Genomic DNA, 26,473 nt, shown 5'->3' on the forward strand with positions numbered 1-26,473 from the left:
GCAGGGGCGCTCCTAGAAGAAACTTTCCCTTCTACCGGCATGTCCCACGGCTCTCCTGTGAGCTACTTTGGTATATGTGTGTTACAAATGATCTTCATGCCTGTAATATTTACATTCTTGACATGGTTAGCAGTAAGACTCAGTCTCTTCCCTGAGCAAGAGTCCTTGGTAGTGTCAGGAGCCTCTCAAAGATTGGAATTGGCATTCCAATTGAAGAGGACAGAGCAGTTGTGATCCAATATTTCTTAACAGGGAGCTGGCCAATTTAATGCAATGATGGAGTAGAGCTAGAGGAACACTGCTCCACCTGGCAGAAGATATTGGACATATGGGCTGATGCACTGATGGAGAATGGTAAGCAGCTACAAGATTTCAGAGATGTGAGACATCTCTTTCTGTGGGTGAAAGCAGGAAGAAACTGAAGGGGTCTCTCTTTTTAAGACCAGAATATCCCAGACAGAAGCACCTAATAGAAACCAAAGATTTTCAGTGCTCCTATTTAGAGAGAAGAGCACCACAATTATCATATACCAAAGACCTCCCTTTCTTTTTCTTTTTGCTTATCTCCACATCACGCTAGATTGGAATGATGATGATTTGAGGGATGAGGCCACATTCTTGTCCTCAGATCATCAGAACCCCTAGTGTCTGTGCCCTCATACTTGTGACTGGAAATTCGGATGGCTCTTGGGATTAGAAAAGGGCCTGAATGCCTTTTCTTGGCATTTTTCTTGTACCACAGGTTGAATGTGTCAGGAGCAAAGCTGAGTTCATATTGATGATCCTCTACATAGGTCAGATCCTACCTACTTCATAGCAGAGACTCCTTTGCTCTTCCAGAGTAGACCTAGTGAGGACAGGGCAAAGAAGCTGTTAAGGAAAGAAGTGAGAAGAAGGGAATCCCCACTGTTGCTGCTATACACTGACATTCTAAATCGGAATTCTTTGCAATGTCAAATGAGAAGAGGATGATTGAGAGTGTCAAAGTCTACAAAGAAGTCAAAAAGAATGAGGATAAAGAAAAAGTGGTTAGATTTTACAATTAAGAGATTATTGATGACTTTGAAGTGAACAATTTCAGTTGAATAATGAGGTCAGAAGCCATGTTCCTGAGAGTTAAGCAGAAAGTGGGACAAAAAGAAATGATGGTATCTATTGCAGATGGCTTTCTCAAGGAGTTTAGTCACAAAAGGAAGAAAAGTTATAAGATGGTAGCTATCAGGGATGGCTGGATTAAGTGAGGGTTTTTAGAGGATGGGAGAGACATAAGAATGTTTTTGGGAAACAGAGAAGAAGCTAATAGGGAGAAATTGTACATTAGTGAAAAAAATGAAGATGATAGATGGGCAAATCTGCTGGAGAAAATGGGATGGAAAAGGATCACTTATTATGTAGAATAGCTTACTTTGGCAAGGAGGAAGAATAACTCCTCATATGAGTCATCAGTGAAGGAGAAAGTTGCGGAAGACATATTAGTGACATGCAATGAGGAGGAGGGACCTTTCTGCCAAGGATCTGTTTTGAGACAGTTTCCAGCTGAAGTATTGAGGAGAGTGATTTGCCTAAGGTAACTCCACAAAAATAATAGTAATCACAATGATAGCTAACATTTATGTAACACTTCAAAGTTTGTAAAATTATGTCTACATTTTATGTCATTTGATTTTCACAACAACCCTATCAGGTAGATGTTATTATTTTACAAATAAGTTTGCAAATAAGGAAATTGAGGTCAAACAAGGTTAAGCAATTTGCCCATTATTATATATCTAATATGTGTTTAGGCCAGATTTGAAGTCTGGCACTTTTGATTCTAAGTCCAATACTCTATCCACTGAGGATACAAGAATACACACAGTTAGTATACTTTCTACCATATCACAGTTTCTTTTGATTCCTGATCACTGAGATAATTTAAGTATGGACTGGGAGAAACTGCCAATGGACAGATTAAAATGGAAAATGCTTTATCCTTTCATATCATTCAATATGAGTTTGAAAATTGTTTCAGATAATTCCCAAAGTTTTTGTTATAGAATAGACTATGATAATTTTTACTAAGTAATCAGAATATTTTTACACTTTTGTACATTTTTTTACATTTTTACATTTACATTTTATTTCTTTTTTTCTTTGAATTTTGTTCACATAACATCTAGGACATGGGAGTCCAAGACAAAATGGCAGAGTGAAAAGAAGTTTACATTGAAATGCCCTGTGTACCCTCAGATCAATAAGAAATAAGAATCCATGATAAACAACAAATGGAGTTATGAAGCAGCAGAATAGAATAGGAAGAGTACTTCTTCCTGTCCTGGAAACAGAGGGTCTAAGGCAGAATCCTAAATCTATTATTTACTACATGGGTAACCTCGAGTGATTAATTTCTCAGTTTCCACATCTGTAAAATGAAGATCTTGTACTGGCTGGCAGCTGACCTTTAAGGTTCCTCTCAAGCCTGGGTCTGGGATTCCATGAAACAGAATTCCATAAAGTGAGTCTTACAACAAAACAACCCACCCTTCCTGCCACTTCCCTTACTTAGCCCTTATTGTCACTGTTCCATAGATAGTCCCTTAGAGCTGCTGCAAATTTTTAGGCATTAGATCTCAGGGTTAACCCCTTAACAGTGTCTTAACCATACCATTGTCCCCTGCACAGTTTGAGCACCATGAATCAAACCTTCCAGAAAACCATTTGGAGGAAATGTGGTAGCTGTGGGAAGGATGTCCAGGTGAAAAAGGAGCAGAAATTGGGGAGCATTAAGAAGGTTTTCTGCAACAGTGTGATGAAAATAATGTCCCTTTATCCCCTCAGTTGTAGGTAACAATGAATCTGATGAAATCAAGATGAGAGCATATGAATGGAAAAAAATATTGGTGATTATGGGGGAAATAATGGCCTAGAAACATCAACTCATTGCAACTGTCTAATACAGGTTAGGATGAAGCAGGCAAATAGCTGAAGTTTGAGAGCAAAGGAAAATCCCAAATTTAAAGGTTTCTCTGAGTTTTTCCTTCACAGAGTCCAAGGGGACCCACTCCTTTGTGGGTTGGGACCTCTGAATCTGGCCAGACCTAAGAGACAGACTAGAGAAAGAAGAAATTTTAAGTTGAAAGACACAGGAGAGTAATACTGGAAAAGGTGAAGAATTAGACAGTTTTCAGTGGCTTCTCAGAGTCTCGCTGGAATAAAGATACAGCAGTTTTTCCTACTCCTTAAGGAGCACCAATGTTGCTTAAGACCTATGGTTTGGAAAGAAAAGAATGAGCATCAAGAGTTAGAGCAGGGAGGGGATAGAACCACAGCACAGGATCTGTTGCAAGTAATGAATTGACAATAAGAAACACCAATATAGCAAGAAAACCATAGGGGAAACAGCAACAGCAAAGAGACTGATAATGATTGATAAAAGCTGACAAAGGAGTAAATGTGAGAAAAATAAGCAGTAGAATATCTAATACAATGAGCAAATGTTCTTCAGTGAAAGAAATCAAGTAAAAAAATCTAAGAAAGGAAATAATAATACTGGAACTCTTATAACATTCAGAAATGAAAATGGGACGAAACAAAAACTGTCTAGAATGGTGAGAATGGCGAAAAATTAAGTGAAGATTTCAGAGAAACAAAAATAAATATTTCCACTTTCAAGAAAATAACCAAAAAAAATTGAATAAAGGAATAGAAAATTTAGAACAAAAGACAAACCTTTTGCAAAATCATGAATTATTTGAAAAAGAGTCTGACAGAATTGAAATGCAGAAACCAGGAAAAAATTAAGTGAACAAAATAAAAAAGATAACAAGATTGGGAGCTGGCAATGCAAAACAATAAAACTAAATATGGACAGAGGACCCAAAGGACTAATCAAAGGATAAAATGAAATAATAAGGCTCTTAACACCATTCTTTAGGAAACCATACAAAAATGATATCCAAAAGTATTTAAACTATATTTCCAACATATTTATGGAAATAAGGAAATGTTCTTCACAATTCAGATGTAGATTCTCTATGGAATACCAGGAATAAACTCTAGGTTTACTAACAAAGAAAGATCAGGATAAGACTTTAGAATTGCAATATCAAAGGAACTACTGGAATATGAAAAGCTGAAAAGCAAAGATCAATTTGCACCTTCAGAATAATATATCCTGTAAAGCTTAGCCTAATAATTAATTTTTTTTAAATTGGTGTTCAGAAAAAGTGAAGAATTTGAATCATTCAAAAGAACCCGGAGGTGAGAAGGATATTCAGCTGGCAAACTCATCAAACAGAAGAAAGATGCGCAAGATCAGAAAGAAATAACAGACTAAGAAATAAAATGAATGTTTTCATGAATCTAAAACAACCTGAGGTTATATAAGCAAAGGATTTATTTATATTTTTCTTTAAAAATATTCTTAGCAATAGACATTAAGAGAACAGAGAAAATATTTGTGGCTAAAAAATGAAAATGGCAAAAGTTATATGGTGGTCAAAATCAGGATAAGGATATGAAGAAGGAAATAAATGTTTTTGCAAAAAAAAAGATCACATTCTCTAATAAGTCAGTATCTTTGCTGATAATACAATACTGAGAAATTCTCATACAAGGAAGAGGGGAACAGAGGGGCTTAGAGGAAAAAACTAATCAAAATGATGTGGGTGGAAAATTTTGAGTTTCTTACCTAAATTTGATGACTATAGTTCACCTCTTCAGTACCGTCTTTCCCTCTGATTGGAGAACTGGAATGTGGGACAAAGATCTCTTTCCGAAGCTTCCATTTAAAGAGTACTTATAGAATATAGAACTATATGGACTGCAATAAGTAAGTTAAAAGTTATTATTAAAGAACTAGTGGAATCAGTGCAGAATCAATATAACAGAATAGAGGAAGCACTTTCAACATTCTCCTTCAAACAACTTTAAAATAATGCCTCAAATGGAATTCTGGATCAGCATAGCCAACAAAAGGTCAGGGTGAAATAGTTTTTCCAGTTCAAGACAACTTAGGAAGTTGGAAGGAGAAGTTGGTGACACTGGACTACCTGTGGGGCTGGGAGGTGACCATTAGTGTAGCAGCAGTTTGGGGAGCTCTCAGCCCAGAGATAGCAAATCAACTGAACAACTGGTCAGAAAGGTATTACAGGGGACTCCTGTACTAGCATTGGGCAGAGAACTGGGAGCTGTTTGGTAATTCCATTATCCATACCAAGTCCTGCGTAGCAGTTCAAGGGTAGAGGAGAGTATTAGCACTTGCTGTTAGGGATCAAGGGTTCTTCCTGGGTAGTGAACATGAAGGAAAAACTGATCACACCTCTCCCCAGATCGTACAACCCTGGGATCACCAAAAACTTACAAAAACCCAGAAATAACAGTGAAAACAGAAGCTTTAAAAATTCTGACACTTGGGATAGCACCTCAACCCAACTCAAGTGAAAAGAATCCAAGTTTAACATACAGTCTAAAGATAAGGAACAAACTGGAAAAAATGAGCAAACAACAAAAAAAGAATTTTATCATAAAAGTCTACTATGTGACAGGGAAAATCAAGATACAAAATCAGAAGACAATGACAATGAACAACTCCAATAAAATCCTCATAGGAAAAAAATTGCAGATTGAACAAAAGCACAAAAAGAATTCATTGATGAGCTAAAAAAGGAAGGAAAATTATTTTTTTATATTAAATAAGTGGTAGAGGAAGCATCAGGAAATGAAATGAGAGTGACGAAAGAAAATTAAGAAAAGAGAATAAATCGCTTGGCAAAAGAGGTGTGCAAAAATAGAAGAAAATAGCATTTAAAAATAGGTGAAATGATGAAAGAGGTAAAAAAAAAAGCTCATTGAAGAAAAAATCCTTAAAAATGAGAATTAGGCAAGTAGAGGCTATGACTCCAAGAGACATCAAGAAATGAGAAAAAAGTCAAAAGAATGAAAAAAGAAAAAAATATGAAAGATCTCATTGGAAAAGCAATTGACCTATGAAATTGATTGAAAGAAGATAATTTAAAAATTATTGGAGTCCCTGAAAGCCATGATGCAAAAAAGAACCTAGACATCATATTTCATGAAATTATAGAGGGAAATGTCCCAATATTTCTGGAGCAAAATGGAAATTGAACGAATCCACTGGTCACCTCCAGAAAAAGATCACAAAATGAAAAGTATATTGATATTCTAGAGCTTCTGAGTCAAGAAGAAAATGATGAAAGCAGCCAGAAAGAAACTATTCAAATGATTTAGAGTCACAGTACATATAACCCAAAATTTGGGAACTTCCTAGTGGAGTGGATTAGAATAGAAAACTTGGAACATGGTGTTCTGGAAGTTAGAGTTTGGATTACAACAAAAAATAGCCTACCCAGAAAAAAGTAAATATAATCTTCAGGGGTTAGGAGGAATGGATATTTAATAAATTAGAGGACTTTAAGTATTCTCTATGAAAATAACAGAGCTAAATAGAACATCTGACCACCAAAAAGAAGGTTCAAAACAAGCACCAAAGGGTAAACACGAAAGAAATCAGAAGAGACTAAATAATGTTAAACTATTTACATCCCCATATGAGAATATGATACACATAATTCCTAAGAACTTTGTTTTCATTAGGGAATTAGAAGGAGTCTGCAAAGAGGAAGAGAATGGCGATAAGACTATTAGCTTGGGATGATCTCAAAAATAATTAAAGAAGAGAAAAAGACAGATTCACTGGAAGGAGGGATGGAGAGAAAGAAAGGGAAAACTTTCACATTAAAAAAACTCACAAAAAGCTCTTACAGTGAAGAGGAAAGTGGAGGTGAGTAGGCAATGCATGAATCTCACTCTCATCTGAACTGCTTCAAAGAGGAAAGCACACCAATAAAAACTTATGTATTTAAATCTATCTTACCAAGCACAAAAGTAGAAAATACAGGTGATAAAAGAAAGGAGAGAGTGATAAGAGGAACGATAGATTAAGGGTGGAATTGGTCAGAAACAAAAGCCTGTTGAGGAAGAACAATGTTGAGAAAGAGACAGACAGATAGACAAAAGGTTAAGCAGAAGAAAATAGAATAGAGGGGAAAACAGAATTAATCCCAGTTTTCTTCCTTCATTGGCTAAGAATACCATGTCATCAGAGAAATGATGACATGACTTGTACTTGACTTTGTTTTGAGCGAGGGAGGGCTGAGCAAGGTCACCAGTCTCACTTCTTCTCTAGAAATATTAGAATTCAGTGACCAGATATTCATCAGGATGGCTGGAGATGACCAAGGATGGACTGGGAGACACTGGCCCATTTAGGCCAAAGTCTTTGCAGGTTCTCACTTAGGGTGAGGTAACACCCATTCATTGAATAGGCCTGTTTTAGAGGTAGCCAGGGCATGGCCCCTTTGATTGAGGCAAAGAAAGAGAAAGACATCAGACTGGGAGAGAAACAGCAACAGTTACTATAGATAATTATTTTTTTTTTATTTTTTAAATTTTATTAGTGGAGGGGGAACCTTAGTTGAACTGTCTTTATTTTTCTTTTATCATTTTATTTTTATTCATTGTTCTACAGTCACTTCCATATAACTTAGATTTTTTTTCCCCTCCTTCCCCCTCCTTCCTGTCTCCTTCCCTGAGACAGCATACAATTGTATATATGTTCTACACATGCATTCCTATTAAATACATTTTCACCTTAGTCGTGTTGCATAGAAGAATTAAAATGAATGGGAGAAATCATAAAACAAACCAAAATATAATACAAAGCAAAATGATCTGCTACATTCTGTGATCGAATTGCATTGTTGTTTCTCTGGATGTGGAAGGTACTTTGCCTTAAGAGACCTTTGGGAATTTTTTAATTCCTTGCAGATAATCACTCTTAAGCCATGAGGATCCAGAAGAGAGCCCTTAGGCAGGAGCCCACTGTTGTCCAATGCATGAGCTTCAGAGTGCAGTAGGTTTAAAGTTTTGGGAAAGGAAAGGAAAGGAAAGGAAAGGAAAGGAAAGGAAAGGAAAGGAAAGGAAAGGAAAGGAAAGGAAAGGAAAGGAAAGGAAAGGAAAGGAAAGGAAAGGAAAGGAAAGGAAAGGAAAGGAAAGGAAAGGAAAGGAAAGGAAAGGAAAGGAAAGGAAAGGAAAGGAAAGGAAAGGAAAGGAAAGGAAAGGAAAGGAAAGGAAAGGAAAGGAAAGGAAAGGAAAGGAAAGGAAAGGAAAGGAAAGGAAAGGAAAGGAAAGGAAAGGAAAGGAAAGGAAAGGAAAGGAAAGGAAAGGAAAGGAAAAAGGAATTTAACCAGTGAAACCCAAGTCAACTGGGCATCTTCTGGGCAACCAAATTTACCTTCCTTTGGAGAGGAGAAGGAAGGGGAAGGGGGAAACAGACAGGAGAGGAGGAGGAGTTGAGTTACCCAACTAACTGGGTCCCCATTGTCTACTCACAGTGTTCATCCTTCATTGCTAAAGAAGACCATGCCATCAGAGAAATGATGACATGATTTGCACTTGACTTTGTTTTAAGTGAGAGAGTGCTGTGCAAGGTCACTAGCCTTACTTCTCCTCCAGAACCATCTGAATCCAGTGACCAGATATTCATCAGGATGACTGGGGGTGACCCAAGATGTACTGATGGCACTGATGCCATGATCTTGTTTGGCAATGAAGAACAAATACAACCCTGTGAGTAGACTCATCATCCCTTCCTTTTCCTTCCCTTCCCTTCCCTTCCCTTCCCTTCCCTTCCCTTCCCTTCCCTTCCCTTCCCTTCCCTTCCCTTCCCTTCCCTTCCCATTCCTTTCCTTTCCCCTTCAAGCTACCGTATTCTGAAGCTCATGCATTGGACTAAATTGGGCTCTTGCCTAAGGACTCTCTTCTGGACACTCTTGGCTTAAGAGTGCTTATCAATAGTAACTGCTGTTTTTCCCTCCCAGTCTGATGTCTTTCTTTTTCTTTGCTTCATTAAAAGAGCCATGTCCTGGCTACTTCTTAAACAGACCTATCAATGAATGGGCGTTACCTCAGCCTAAATGAGTACTTGCATAGACCTTGATCTAAAGGAACTAAGGTCTCCCAATGCATTTGGGGTCATTCTGATGAATATCTGGTCACTGAATTCAGATGGTTCTGGAGGAGAAGTGAGGCTGGTGACCTTGCTCAGCTCGTTCAAAACAAAGTCAAATCATGTTGATAATCATAACTTCAAAGGTGAATAGGATGAACTTGCATAGAAAATGGAAGTGGGCAGCAGAATGAATTAGAAGATAGAATCCAAAAATATGTTGCTTACAAGAAACTTACTTAAAACAGAAAATAGACACAGAATTAAATAAGGAGATATAGTAGAAACTACTGTGCTTAAGCTAAAGTAAAAAAGACAGCAGTAGCAATCATGATTTCAGACAAAGCAAAAGCAAAAATTAACCTAATTAAAAGAGATAATCAGATAAACTGCACTTTCTTAAAAGATACCACAGGCAATGAGTAATACAAATTCTAAACATATATGTACCAAATAGTATAGCATCCAAATACCTAAAGGAAAAGTAAAATGAGTTATGGGAGGAAATAGACAGTAAAACTATGCCTCACTTTTCCCTGTCACAACTAGGTAAAACTAACCATGAAATAAATAATATATAAGTAAAGGAGATAAGTAGAATTTTGGAAAATTTAAATAATGCTCCAGAGGAAATTGAATGGAAATAGATGTGTGTTGTTTTCTCAGTTGTACATTGAACTTCCATAAAAATTGAACATGTTATTAGGTCATAGGACCTCACAAACAAATGAAAAATAAAGCAGACATATTAATGTACACTCTTTGGACCCTAAAGCAATAAAAATTGCATCTAACAAAGAGCCTTGGAAGCACAGAAAAAATTGGAAAATAAAAAACCCAATCCTAAAGAATGAGCAGATCAAAGAACAAATCATAGAAGCAAATAATAATTTCATTGAAGTTGGTGACAGCAGTGAGACAGCATATCAAAATTTATGGGATAAAGCTAAAGTAGTACTTGGGAGAAGACTTATATATCCAAATCCTTACATCAATAAAAAGCGAAAGAGGAGATCAATGAATTGAATCAATGAATTTTTATGAAACTAAAAACAGCTAGAAAAAAGATCAAATTAAAAATTCCAATTAAACATCAAAGTAGAAATCCTGAAAATCAAAGGAGATATCAATAAAAACGGAAAGTAAGAAAGCTAACTAATAAATAAAATAGGAGCTGGTAATATGGAAAAAACAAAATTCAAAGACTGTTGGTTAATTTGATTTTAGAAAAGAAAGAAGAAAGCCAAATTACCACTATCAAAAATGAAAAGGGTCAATGCATGACAAATGAGGAGGTAATTAATGCAATTATTAGGAGCATTTTTACCCAATTATATGCCAATAAGTCTAACAATCTAAGTAAAATGGATAAATATTTGCAAAAATAAAAAAATTACTTAGACTGACAGAGAAGGAAATAGATTAGTTAAATAAATTTATCTTAGAGAAAGAAATCAAATAAGCAATAAAAGGATTCCCTATGAAAACATACCCCAGGACTAGATGGATTTGCAAGTGAATTCTACCAAACATTTAAAGAACAATTAATTCTAATGTTATATAATCTATTTTTAAAAATAGGTAAATGAGTCTTACCACTTTCCTTCTATGACATAAACGTGGTTTTGATACTTAAACCAGGGAGATCAAAAACACAGAAAGAGTACTATAGACCAATTTCCCTTGTGAATATTCATAAAAAGTAGACTACTAAGAAGAAGATTAAAGCAACACATCACAAAGATTATACATTGTAACTGGGATTGGCATTATATCAAGAATGTAGAGCTGGTTCTATATTTAAAAAATTATAAGCATAATTGACCAGATCAATTGGAAAAAAGAACAAAAATTATATTATCATATCAAAAGATGCAGAAAAAGTTTTGACAAAATGCAACACCCAAAGTACAACATACTAAAAATATCAGAAAACATAGTATAAAAAAATTCCAAGAGATATAACTTTTGGGTAATTTAATCATTTTATTAATAAGGCCACCACATTTAATAATAAAAGAACAGTCATTTGGCAATTTCTCTTTAACCAGAGTTTTCTGATGGAGGTGCCCTTTGAAGACTGGATGTTTCTGTGTATATCTGCGCAGCAAGGGGGCAGAGTCAATTATTATTGGTTAACAATTAATGAGAGAATGAATATTACAATGGGAGATGGGTTATATTAAACTAAGGGTCTTAGGGTATGTGACTTGCACAGCCCAAATCCTAGTCAAAGAGACTTAACAATTTCCATACCACCTGTCTGACAAAAGGGGAAATTAGCACTTCCTCAGACCTATCTGAGCAAACACAATGAACAGGAATGCACCCTTTATCCCAAATTTAGAATTTCATTTGCTGTCTTTGATAGACTTCATCCATCCTGGGTGGGTAAGTGCTTTACAAAGATTTCCCACACTGGTTGATTTCTGGATGAGGGAGTAGAAAAAAAAACAAAACCTTGGTCCTAATAAAATAATTAGTGATTACATACAAGAGAGAAATAATCATTTCACACAACAGGAATAAATGGAACTTTTCTTAAAGTGATAAGTAGTATCTATCTTAAGTCAAATTATCTGTAATGGGAATAAGCTAGGGACCTTGTCAATAAGATCTGAAGAAAAACAAAGGTGTCCATTATCACCACTGTTCTCCAGTTTGTGCTAGAAATGCTAGCTATAGTTATTAGGCAATTTTTAAAATTTAAGGAATAAGAATAGATAAGAAGGGGGGAAAGTCATCCCTCTTTACATATGATATGATGGTGTACTTAGAGCCTCCTAGAGAATCAGCTAAAAAGTTGGTGAAACCGTTAACTTTAGTTGAGTTACAGGAAATAAATTGTACTCATATAAATAATTAACATTTCTATATATTGCCAGTAAAGAACATTAGGAAGGGAGAGATAAAGAAACTCCATTTAAAATAACTGTAAACAATACAAAATACTTGGTAGTCTACTTGCTAAGAAAAACCCAGGAACTGTATGAACAAAATTACAAAATATTTTTGAAATAAGTGAAGTCAAACATAAAGAATAGGAAAACATTAACTGCTCATGAGTAGGCCAAACCAATATAATAAAAAGAAAATTCTCTCTAAATTAATTTACTTATTTGGTGTCATACCAAACAAAACTACCAAAGAATTATTTTATACAACTAGAAAAATTGATTTTAAGAATTAGGACATAAGCTCAAGAATAGCAAGTTAATCAAGGAAAAAATCTTATAGAAGGCAGTCTTGAAGTACTAGATTTCAAAACTCTATTACCAAATGGTAATCATAAAAACCTTCCATTTTAAGGAGGAATTCTAGGCCAACCAATGATCTCATTCCTCTTCAGATTGCTTTTCTGACTCTCCATAGGACTTTATTTAACATTCCTCCATAGTGGGTACCTTTGTCTCCTCTTTTTTTTTCCTCCACTAATTTTTAAAGTCCACTTTATGTGCTGTCTTTGCCCATTAAAATGTAAGCTACTTCCTGGTGGGGACTTTCCGTTTTTATTTGTATATGTTTTTCCAGCACTTATCACAGTGCCTGGCACATATTAAGCACTTAGCAAATGTTTGTTGACTTGACTTTCCTTGCCTTGACTAAAAGTCTGATATCCAAAAATGCAAAGAAAGTTGAATAAACACACACACACACACACACACACACACACACACACACATACACACATACACACATACACACACACACACGTGTAAGACAATCCTCAAAGTGGCAAGTTATTAATGATCACTTGAAATCATGTTCAACATTCATATTAATAAGAGAACTGAAAACCAAAGATTTCTAGGTTTTAATCTCCTAATTAGTAAATTTTTGGAGATGACAAAAAATGCTAATCAATCCTTTGGAAAGACTTTTGGAAGCCAGATATACCAACATATCATTGGTGTTGATTTAAATTATTCCAACATTTCTGGAAAACAATCTGGAATTATGAAAGAAAAGTGACTAAAATATTCTTTTCTCTTGACTCCACAATTCCACCAATGGACATGTATAATAAGAAAATCAAAGACAGAGAGAAAGTGCCAATATATACCAAAATATTCATGGCAGCACATTTGTGATAACAAAGAACTACAAATGTTAAGTCTCATTGATGGAGAAATAACTGAACAAACTGTACATTTAAGTAATGTATTAATACAATGGAATTTTATTATACAATAAGAAGTTTTGAATATGAGGATCTCCAAGAAACATCGAGAGATTTGCATACATTGATGCGCAATTGATTAACACTAGAACAAAATACATAATAACTACATTATCATAAATTAAAGGAACCTTAAACAAAAGCTGAATTCTGAGTGATTATAATAATCTAGGTCTAAGAGATCAGCAAAAGGAAAATATTTGATTATGTCAATTTCCTTGGTAGAGATTCAGGACACCACATGGGTAGAATGCTGTATGTCCATATTATTAGATATGATTACTATATTTGTTATTTTTATCTAAATGATTTTTTTTCTTTGCTACAAGGGAAGTTTCAATTCTAGGTATGGAGTGGAAAGAATTTTGCCTGACAATGACTGATATAAAAAGGCAATTAATTGAAGATAACTAGTTTAATGAAATTACCTGCATATCACCTAAAAAAATGTTTGATTCAGTTTACTAATTTTTTTTTCTATATAGTGCCTAAATACATGATTTTCTTTCATTTCTCTCTTTTGCAGTTATTGTTTTGGTATTATTATGTCACAGATCATTATTATGTACATACAATTACACAGACTGTTTTACAGTAAGGTTGTTTTATATTAGATCTTATATATATATATGTATACATATATGTACTCAAATTAACATATGACCCCATCAATATAAATATTGAACCATGGATGTGGATTGCAACCTATCCATGCCTTGCCAGCCTGTCTACTGTCTATGACCTCCCATTAGTATAACTAAGGAATTCATCCTAATGAGCTAGAGGGCCTCCTCATTTTCTCTTGACATTCTGAGGATACTGATGGACCACACAGATTGTCCTATAATCTCTCATTCTAGCCACATAACCAAATCAAGATTTTTGCTCATGCATTTCTTTGACAACACTTAACTTTTTCATGATGCCCTGTTTGTATTAAGTTACAGTCTAGTTACACTCCCCATACATCCTCCCATTCCCCTCTGAGCAGTACTTCTATTTAATTCTTTGGAGAAAATAGTGTTCTATGTCTGACTGACATGTAGCAATCCCAAAAGAAGATTAGTATTCAAAACAACCCTTTATCTCTGGGATAGGTGTGGGATTATTAAAAGAATTTTACAGTTTTTCAAAAGCAATCCAACCCACTCTCCTCTTTTAGGCTCAATTCTTTGTTTATTTGAGGTGAAGGTCGAACATGTACACTGAGTGACCTTTATAGGTTATCCCACCAACTCTATAGCATAGTCTGGAGAATTGGAATGATTTATTCACATCAAATTTATATTGTACGTATTGAAAGATAACAACAGGCATTGTTTGAGGACCATCTAATCATTCATATCAGGCAAACCACAACACAGGAAAATGTATGTTCATCAACCACATTCATTGACATCCTGTTCACAAAAGAAGTGAGGATCTTGAGGTACTAATTGACATTTACATATATATGTGTGTATATATGCATACAAGTCACATATACCAACCTAGACTAACATATACTATGAATTTATGTGCATACATGTATATATGTATATCAATCTGAATATATCAAACTGAATATGTATGCATGTATGCATATATCAATCTGAATAAAAGGCATGTCTATATGTACATGATATCTATGCAAGTACATATGTATTCCTGTACATGCATGCATGTATGCATGTACAGGAATACATATATGCAGAAAGAGATATATCAATCTGCATTTTAAGTCTCCTACCTCTCTGTGGAGTACTTGAGGAGACAGAGATGAGTGTATGTGTATGTATGCATATGTGTGTGCATGAAAAATAAACATTTCTTATATTTGCATCTATAATTAAGAATATATTTTATATACAAGAAATATATTCGCATATGTATATTATATATTCTAACTTGGTAAATGTTAGACTTTGCTTACCTATGTTTAAGTGTTTCCATCTTGATGTTTTTTAATGCATGGGTTGGAGACAGAAAAGATCATGGAAGAGATTCAGCAGAATTTCCAAGCCAAAGAATAATTTCCTAAAAATGGGGAGATCCTTCCTCCAGATGTTTCTGTATATAGATGACAGAGATGACTCTGTCCTTATTGTATCAACCTCCTGAAACATTGCAGGATCTCTTAGCTGAGAAGCATAAGCACTTGAAAGAGTTGGTTTAACTATTCACTTAGGAGTGGATATTCAACCAACCATTTTTATAGTACTCTGATAACATTTTTACGTGGGAATGGGTTAAAGAAATTATTGTGTTTTGTGAACTGGAAAAGTGTAAAATGAATGAGATTTGAGTGAAAGCATCCTGTAGTTCAACAAATGGAACAAGAATAAAACTTTTAATTTCTAAGTTGTATTTATTTTCCTGTTCAATAAAAGTCCCTTATTCCATATCTGGGTGTTAATTAAATCAAAGAGCTTTATTTAATAGAATAAAATTGATATCAGATGACAATCTAGATCAATATATGTGTTAGTATATGCATACACAGACGTATATGTGTATAAATCTGCAATATATATCAATATATACACATATGTAAATTTTATGTAAACAGATACATAGATACTTCTATACATACACATGCATATACTTATGTGTCAATCTGCAACTCAAGTCCATCCCTCTGTTGAGCATTTAGATTTCCAGCACCCTGATGTTCTTAACATGTAAGATTTATCACATGTATCTATTTTAGCTTTTCATTTCCTCTTATAAACTATAAACTCTAGGGGAGAAGATAATAGTGACTCACCTAGGCTCCTTATCTTTCCTTAATGCTTAGCACAAGGTTCTACACATAGCGGGCAGTTAGCAAATATTTGTTGAATACAAGTTAGCGAATATTGTGTTTTCTGCTGGCCCACTCTTTTTCTATTGTAGTGGACCTGACTGAATGCACGAGGCTGATAGATGAGCTGAGACTATTCGGGTCTTAAGGGCCTTGAAGTCACTTAGATGGATGACTGCTTAACAAGAACAACATAACATTTTTGTACAGGGAAAGGAATCTGGCTTGGCTACAATAGACTGTGATGCCTGCCAAAGCTCAATATTCAGATCATGCCTATTTAATTTATTTGTCAATGATTTTCCCCCAATTTGCATTAAACTGATCTGGCAACTTCATTCAGACTGTGTGGTGTTACGGTTTTTTGTTTTGTTTTTCTTTTACTCCTAAATAGAAAAACCTAGGGAGATTTCAAAGCATTTCAAAATAAAACTCAGTCTACCTTTTAAAAAGGCAGTACCTTTGTTTTCCGAAGGTAATTTTTCAGCAATATGTTTATATTTTTAATGACCTGATTTGGAGATAAGTTATGTGATTATATATATATTTATATGTATTTACATATATATGTGTGTGTGTGTATATATACACATATACAAAATATGTTAACTACAACTAGTGAAAAATCATCCTCCAAACCCATCAGTTTAAAATGTTATTGTTTACATTTCAGATACAAAGAGATAAGCTTCACAATGCAGAGCAAAGGGTAAACAAAAAGAAACGCTATGTATGACACAAACAGGTTCTGATACCAGTATAGAAGCACAGGAGTTTTTGAAATATTGATACCATAGATAGTTTCGGTTTCATTTACGTTTAGACAAAGGGACAATGTTTTTCCCTTTCTTTGTATCCCAACGCCCAGTCCAGTGCATGGCAAATAGTAAATGCTTAATAAATACTTGTCAGCTGACTGAATCTATGAAAAAGAAACATCCCTGACTTGTTTCCCTTCTCTTCCACCATAGATAAGGGTATCCTTAAGGAATTATGACAAATGGGAATACATAACCAAGATGATGAGACAATTAGGTGGTTCAATGGAGACCTGGAGTTAGGAAGACCTGAGTTCAAATTGAGTCTTACACTCACTAGCTGTTTGACCCTAGGCAAGTCATGTAATCTTTGTTTGCCTTAATCCGCTGGAAGGGAAAATGGCAAAGCACTCCAGTAACTTTGCCCAGAAAACCCCATACATGATCATGAAAACAATCGAGATTATGAGAAGAGATGTGTCTTGTTCAATTCAAATATGGACAAAGTAAATGATCAGTATACATACACACACGTATATACATATATATGTACATATAGCTCATAAGTTATAAAAATGAATAAATTCTCAGTTCTTTTCATAAACCCTTAGTCAACAACGACAACAGTAGTAACAAAGAGGGGCATGTATTCTAAAAACAAGCACTCCCTGCAAAAGCAGCAGAACACAGCTGAAGAAGAGCAAGGCTTAGGGCACATGCTTTCCAGCTGGCTCTGTGCCTGTCACACCATCTATGTGACTTTTTATCTCTCAGTCTCAGATAATTTATCCAAAAAAATCAGAGTTAGCTGATATGTGCCCTGACTACTTCACAGGGCTATTAGGTGGATTTAATGAGATAACACAATGGGAAAGGGCTATGCAAATCTAAGATAGTCTTAATTAAGAAATCATTTAAGGAAGTTGCCACAGTCTTATGCTAAGGCAGTTGCCATTATAGCTGTTCATTTTTATAGATTGAATCCATAACTTTGCAGGAATTTCATCATTAGCAAGCAAATGGTTATTTCTTTTTGTATTACCTAAGTGCTTGAGGGGAGGGGGTTGGGGAAAAGGGAGCTGGATGAGTACAAAGTGGATTATGAACGTGCTTTTGAGAACAGGAAAAGAATACATATACCAAGTGTTGTACTCATAGGGAAACACACTTCTGAAAGAAAGTGTTATTTTTGTTTTCCTGACCTAATCTTTCATAAAAATCATTTAAAATATTCATTCTGGATTAGTTCTCTTACATTTACCCTTCTGGGTTCTCAGGTATTCACAGTGGGATTGTAGGTATTTTTAACTACTTAAAGTCGCTGGGGATGGAAGCTCAATTCCATGTGGACAGTCTCGGGCGGGTAAAGGTGGGAACTTCTAAATCTTAGAGTTCTCATGAGGCCCCCCATAAAACACCAGGGAATCGAGGAGTGAGACTGAGCAATCTCGTGTATTTCCGCCTCTTCCCGTGAGAAACGTGATGGGAGGAGCATCCCCCTCGAGACTGTCCCGGATCTGGGCACACCTATTGTTATCTAACAGGCATGGTATTCAGGTGCAAACTATGTGGCAGGAGAGCTTAATTAGGATCAGGAAAGCCTGAAGGCACTCTTAGCTCGGGAGGGGCCCTGACAGGACAGAAGGCTCCATTTTTCCTCTCTTTGCTCTCCCCTCCCCCTCTCTCCCCACTTACACTTCTACTTCCAATCTCTTATTGTAAGATCTTTGCCTCCTTGGGAGACTTCTCTCTCCCTCCTAAGGAAGAGCTCCCCCTGCACATGTAACCAGGACCCTGAATAAAGCCTAACCCTTGTTCAACTCCGGAAAGTCTCTTCTCTCATACATTTATCCAGTTTGGCCAACCGAAGACCTGGGACAGGTAAGGTAAGACTCGGGTAGCCCTCAGGCCTCTAGGCCTGGCATAAAGTCATACTAGATTTTACAAAGGAATAGTTATTTCAAAGTTATAGTAAGAATAAGCATAAAAATTTACTCAATACTTCAGGATCCATATAGGATCTCATTCTGGCTTGGTATAGGACAGGAGAGATTCAGAACACAAGTTAGCTCATTTCTTGTATACCATTGTTTTCACCAAGTTCACTTTCAAATTCAGCCTAACTGCTAGGTGAGCCTATACTTCAGCTCAGCTACCACTGAGCTGATTTCCTGAAGGTCACGCCTCAAAGGTCATTCCTAGCTCCCCAGCTCATCAATGCTGTACTGTCTGTGAAACCCAGGCTTTGGGTAGAATACCTAGGAGTCCTCAGAGGCTTCTATCCTTTACCTAGTCATCAAGTCCCTCAATATACAGATGTCAAGAGATTGTAGCTGAAGGTGGCAGGCCTTTTTAAACACTTCCACAGACAATTAGTCATACAGTTAACCAAACCAACCAGTTACAGAATGTCTATACATGCTCCTCAGTCTACTTTTCTGACTTACTTTATTTGTACATCATCATGATTCTCCAAGAAGTTGCTCCCTAGCATCCTTCAGGTGGAGATATCATCTTATCAAGTCCCATTTCACATGTATTCATTCATTTACCCATTAATTCAACAAGCATTTATTGAATAGCTATGTAATAGGGGGCTAGCCAATAGGTCCAGTCCTTACGAGGCTGTACAGAGTGCATCACTGTGTTCAGCTAATGCTATTCAGGAGGTGCAGAGACTGTTTCTAGGATTCATTATGTCATGGAGCAAAAGTGCCTTGGAAAGACTTTAGAAAATAATTATCATTCTATAATTGGTTTACATTGATAAACATTTGGTGAATGGCAGTCTCTTGTCTGCAGTTACAGAACCAGAACTAGAGGCTCCTTCAAAAAGCTTTAGTTAGCCTCAGTCTCTCTCTTGGTTGAACTTCTGCTGTTGGTTTGTCTTCTTGACATTTGATTAGAGATGGTACCATAGGAGGAGAGGTCTTTTGCCCTCTCCTTCTTAGATCAATTAATGGCCTCAGGAATATGGGCCTCAGTTTTTTGCCTGCCTCATATTTGTTCTTTCATTTAAGGCAAAAAATAAATAAAGGATTAATCTGGAGATTATAACCTTGTGAGTTTCAAAAAGTCAGAAGAGTGAGTCATCTAAGAGCCTGGGAATCTGGGAATCTGAGTTAAATCCATGCTGGGTTTTGTAGCCATGCCAGCCTTGATGTCCCAATAATCAAGTGGTAGTACTTGGATAGGTAAAATGAGAGGAGTACTCACCCATCAGGAATGTTGCCTTTGGAAATGAACCTAATGAAATCAATGACATGTAGAAACTATGCTAAGCCTGAGCCCACTCTCCCCAGAGACTAATGTAAGAGAAGGATGATTATTCCCCTGAAGTATAGGGAGGAAATCTTCTCTTGTTCTTACTATTTGTTGAGAGTAAATGATTAAACAAAATAATAAAAAGTCATTGCAAGTATGGAAAAGTTTTAACTATTGGGGGGATAAGAAAAGGCCTGATCTAAGAGTTGACTCCTGAAAGTATCTTAAAGGATGCTAGAAATTCCAAGAAACAAATGTAAAGAGGGAGTACCTGCTGAACATAGGGAACCATTTATGAAAAGGTTGCTATATACACACTGTCTATGCATAGCAACAGCATCATGAAATAAGACTAGAAAGGTAGATAGATAGGAACCAGATTATTGAAGACATTAAATGCCAAAATGAAATTTTTTTCGATTTTATCCAGGTGAAAACAAGTAAAAAACAAGTGAAAACTTCTGAGTTGGGAAAGGCTATTGATATGATCAGATCTGTGCAGACACAATTATATTCTATATGTTTGCATAGTAATGAAGAAAAAATTTCAGAGAACCCTTTCCAAATATGGTAGCTTCTTATAAATGATGGTTGATAGCTTCTGATTTACCACTGAAATGTCATTTCCCACATAACCAGAAGGCACTGATTCTGCTTGATGAACTTAATAGTTCCAGAATGAATTACTGCCACCCCTGAACCTCTGAATAAAGCTTGTGAATCATCTTCATTAGTTCCACCCATTGATCACCAACAGAGAATCCACTCGCATACATGGGCCCTGAAGAGAATGTTGATGTACTTCAATCCTTTCTTGTGTTCAGTCTGTCACCAGCATCAAGGGCATTTGATCCAGATAGACGTTAACAATCACAAACTAGGATTGGGAGGCAGGGTGGAGAGAGACGGGAAATGTAAGTTTGTCAATTGCCTCTATTTGTGCAAAAAGCAAAACTTCTACTACCTGTGATTTCCAATCTGCCTGTTTATCACAAACATTTACAGGGCTTAGGTTGGGAAAGTTTTTATATTATGAAATTAAAAACATATCAAGTTACTTACAATCCTTTCCCAGTTCTCTCTGTAGGGAGAAATGAGAAGAGTATCAGGGTCTGAATTTCAGGATTGAATTTAAGACTTGTTGAAGGGTCCTCCTCTGTTGCCAGGCTAAATAGGTTCTCAGAATTTTTAAAAATGATTTTATTTTCAAGCCTTTTAATCCATTATTTTAATTAGAATTAAATTAATCAGAAATAAACACAAGAGAAACTCTAAATGCTCAAATTGACTTAAAAGTGTCTTTAGAAAACTGAAATAAATACCACAAATGCAATTATCAGAAGGAAACACAATAATAGCTCTCACTTGGGTAATAAAGTAGAACCACTTTCCACTACTGAAAATAATTAGAGTAATAAACTAACTCTTTAGACATATTCATAAATGTCCACACTCTACTCAGGATATCATCCACCTTGAGGGAAATTCTTGGAAATGTAGTTTGTGAGGGATATATTCAATAAGCCAGCAAAGCAATGTGTTACAGGAAAAAAAGCAATCAATTCAGCAGGTGTCACATATGGGCCTGATGTGATTTGAAGGATACTCAGGGGCCCTGATTTATCAAAACTTTTTTTTTAACCACTTGTTCAGTCTGAAATTTTGAGCATTACAATAACTCCTTTATTCTTTCCAGAAATCCACTACTAAAATGCAGATATTTTACCTAGAAATATTAGCACCTTCCACCAAAATAAAAACATATAATAATGGCTAGCATTTACCTAGTGCTTGAAGATTTTGAAACATTATTTGCAAATGTCAATCTGATTTTATCTTCCCAATAATCCTGGAAGGTAGGTGCTATTATACCCATTTTACAAATGAGAAAACTGAAGTTGGCAGTCCAGGGTCATATACCTAGTAAATATGTGGGGCTAGATTTAAACTTAAGTCTCTTCAGGTCCAGTACTCTACCCACTGGACCACAAAAAGACCCCATAAATATTCAGATGAATCTGTGATATCATTATTTTGGAAGTTTTCTCCAACAATGAAAATTGTAACTCATCCATGACTGAACATTTTGTGAGACTTCTGTACATGTCTGCCTAGCAGCATTCTATACTGAGACCACTAAATGGATGAAGTGCCCACCTTGCTTTCTCCTGACATTGAAAGGGAACCAATAGATCGCTCAGGAGATCCATGGAGGTCAACCTGATATCCCTTTGCTCTCATCATCAGTTCATCTTTTGTATTCGTTCCTTTGAGGACATTCTTGACTGCAATTCTTCTTTGATGTTCCTTATTTGTCATATATTTACAGCTCACTCACAGCCACCATGTACCTATCCATTATCCCTTGTGTGAAAGTTCATTTACTTAATTTTCTGCAGATTGTAGTATTCCATAACCCAATGTTATGCAGCAATTGTAGAATATTGGCACTGAATATGCAGACCATAATTCCAATAATATGGAAAATCTTGGAAGTCAGAGACTATTTTATTTTATTGTATTGTATTTATCATTGTGCTAATATATCCACAATCAACAGTAGGTCTCCCTGGATATGGTACTGGGACATCTGGTTTCATAGTCCAGTACTCATTATTTGGGATCTCATGTGTTTGTTGTTTTATAATTTGCAGACTTGGGGTCATCATTCAGGCTAGACGTGCACCTCCTTCCTCCTAATCGTCTATTATTCAAATTAAACTAAGAAATGGACAAGTTATCTGTCCAATGTTGATAAAAATTATTAGAATTTAACTTTCTTAACTGTTCTTACAATAATCCATTCATTCTTTCAATTGACCCAGATGCTTATGGATAATATGGAGTATGATATATGCATTCTATGTTAATACACATTATCGCTTCATTTCACTACCTTTGAAATGTGACCCATTATCACTTTGGATCTGTGTTGGGGATCCATAATACAGACTTATTACATCTAGAGTTTTGCAGGTGTTTTTCTGGGTCACATTCTTATAGGGACAAGCTACTAGTACATCTGAATTGATGTCAATGCAAGCACATGTAATTTTGCATCTTTTATCTTGGGATAGGAGTCCAATATGATCTGTTTGCCAAATTTGAGTTGGTGCTTTTCTCCTTGCTATCTTCCCAGTTACTACCTGAGGAACACTATGTTCCTTTTTGAATTGACATATATAACATTCTTCTGCTATCTGTTTTAACAATGAAGGAGAGATACTAATACCACAGTCTTGTGCCCACTGGTGTTTGTCCTGGACCCCTAAATGGCCGGCTGTTTGATGGACCCATTTTGCTAGTACTGCTCATCAGTTAATGTCAGAGTAGGGACAATACGTTGAGTAGCAATCATTACTAGTAGATCAGCACGTGCATTGCACTCATGTTCTGGTATAGTAAGGGCCACATGAACTTATACATGAGAAATGGACAAATTAGTAACCAAAGATGTGTTCCATATATCTATCTACCTAGAATTCTTTGCTCCAGACTTGTTTGCCATGAATTTCTCAATTTTGATTTTTCCACATGGATATCCATGTAACTAATTCATTAGCTACTGCCCATGAATCAGTGAATATATGACACTGTTCTCTTTGTTCTGTTTTGATAGCTTGATGTACTGCCATAAGTTCAGCATATTGACTATTTCTACCTATCACAGTACTTTCCAAAGTCCACCTAGTACATGGGTTAAAGGCTATCACTTTCTAATGTCTTTTGTGGCCCATTAGTAAACCATGCATTTGTTCTTTTGTTCTTCAGTTAATCCATCATATCCCTCATTCCATTTTACCAAGAGCTGTACCAGCTGTTGCTTTGGTTCAGGGAGTGTATCATTTCCCTCAGTACCTATGTTTGCAATAGATTCATATAAAACAGAAATTTTGCTTTTGCCTGCTTCATATCTATTTTGAATATACCATGTCTATTTAACTCTACTAACTTCTTGTGCATGTCCAATTCTGTGGGAAGCTAAGGTATTCATTATCCAGGTCATAATCGGAATTCTAGGCCTTAATATTACCTAATGGCCCAAAGTCAGTTCTTTAGTCTCTAACAAGGCCCAATAAGCAGTTAACAACTCCTTTTCAAAAGGGGTATATTGAATTCCACATGAAGGGAGTTTCCTAGACCAAAATCCTAAGAGTTAAATTTGGCTTTGTTGTTTTTGCCATAAACCCCAGTTTGCATATTCATTCTGTACAGTCACTTGTAATTCCACCAGGCCACTTTGTATAGGCCAATTTTTTAGTGGCCTTTGCCTCTTAAAAACTTTCCTCTGCGCAAGTTCCTACTCAAATTCATATTTTTTCTTGGTAGTTTTATATAGGGGTTTCAAATTTTGTCCTGGATGTGGTATATGATGTCTCCAATTTCCAAATAATGCTATAAACTTTTGGATCTCTGTCTTATTGGTGGGGATAGGAAAATTGTCAATCTCTTGTCATGTTTGCAGGAGAATCTCTCATAGCCCCTTATTGCATTATATGCCCCCAAATTTTTATGGTTTAAGCTGACCCTGGAATCTTTGCAGGGTTAATTTCTCACCCTTTGCTTTTCATGTGCTCAGTTAAAAGTGTCAAAACTCTTCTCCATTTCTTTTTTTTTTAACATTCATTTTTTTTAGTTTTAGTTTTCAATATTCATTTCCATAAAATTTTGAGTTCCAAATTTTCTCCCCATCTCTCCCCTCTCCACCCAAAATGCCTTGCATTCTGATTACCCTGTCCTTCAACATGCCCTCCCTTCTATCACCCCTCTCCCTTCCTTTATCTCCTTCTCTCTTTTCTTGTACAGCAGGATAGATTTCTATACCCCATTACCTGTATTTCTTATTTCCCAGTTGTATGCAAAAACAATTCTCAACATTCATTCTTAATACTCTGAATTCCAACTTGTCTCCTTTCCTCCCTCCCCACCCATCCCCACTGAGAAGGCAGGGAACTCAACATAGGCTATATAAGTGTAGTTTTGCCAAAGACTTCCATAATAGTCATGTTGTGAAGGCTAACTATATTTCCCTCCATCCTATCTGGGCCCCCATTTATTCTATTCTCTCTTTTGACTTTGTCCCTCCCCAAAAGTGTTTACTTCTGATTACTCCCTTCACTCATTTGTCCTCCCTTCTATCATCCTGCTCCCCGCACTTGTCCGCTTCTCACCTACTCTTCTATAGTGCAAGGTATACTTTCATACCAAACTAGTGAGCATGTTATTTCCTTAAGCCAAATGTGAAAAGAGTAAGCTTCCCTTTTTTTCCCTCTCACATCCTCCCTTTTCTCCTCCACTGAAGAGGTTTTTTTCTTCTCTCCTTGATATGTGATAATTTGCCCCATTTCATTTCTCCCGTTCTCCTCCAAATACAATCCTCTCTCACCAGTAGATGATTCTTGGTTTTAATCCCAGTTCCTTTGACTTCTGGAATATCATATTCCAAGCCCTTTGATCCCTTAACGTAGAAGCTGTCAGATCCTGTGTTATACTGACTGTATTTACACAATATCCAACTGCTTCTTCCTGGCTGCTTGCAATATTTTCTCCTTGACCTAGGAAATCTGGAATGTGGCTACAACATTCCTAGGAATTTCTCTTTTCAGATCTCTTTCAGGAGGTGATCTGTGGATTCTTTCAATATTTGTTTTGCCCTCTGATTCTAGAATATCAGGGCAGTTTTCCTTGATAATTTCATGAAAGATGATGTCTAAGCTCTTTTTTTTTGATCATGTCTTTCAAGAAGTCCCATAATTTTTAAATTGTCTCTATTTTCCAGGTCAGTTGTTTTTCCAAAGAGATATTTCACATTATCTTCTATTTTTTCATTCTTTCGGTTTTGTTTTGTAATTTCTTGGTTTCTCAAAAAGTCATTAGCTTCCATCTGTTCCATTCTAATTTTTAAAGAACTATTTTCTTCAGTGAGTTTTTGAACCTCTTTTTTATATTTGGCTAATTCTGCTTTTTAAAGCATTCTTCTCCTCATTGGCTTTTTGGACCTCTTTCACAAATTGAATTAGCCTATTTTTAAAGGTGTTATTTTCTGCAGCATTTTTTTGGGTCTCCATCAGCAAGCTGTTGACTTGCTTTTCATGATTTTCTTGCATCTCTCTCATTTCTCTTCCCAATTTTTCCTCCACCTCTCTTACTTGATTTTCAAAATCCTTTTTGAGCTCTTCCATGGCCTGAGACCATTGCATATTTATTTTGGAGGTTTTGGACACAGAAGCCTTGACTTCCTCTGATGTTATGTTTTGTTCTTCCTCATTGGAAAGGATGGAAGAAAATACCAGTTGACCAAGAAAGTAACCTTCTGTAGTCTTATTTTTTTCCTCCCTTTTTAAGGCATTTTCCCAGTCAGTTACTTGACTTTTGAGACCTTTGTTGAGAGGAGGGTATATCCTGAGTACCTGTAAGTTCTCAGTTCCTCCAAGGTGGCACAATCAAGAGAGAGGTGTTACTCCTCTCCTGACCTGTGCACT

Source organism: Notamacropus eugenii, chromosome 4, assembly GCF_028372415.1.
Source record: "Notamacropus eugenii isolate mMacEug1 chromosome 4, mMacEug1.pri_v2, whole genome shotgun sequence".
NCBI lineage: Eukaryota > Metazoa > Chordata > Mammalia > Diprotodontia > Macropodidae > Notamacropus > Notamacropus eugenii.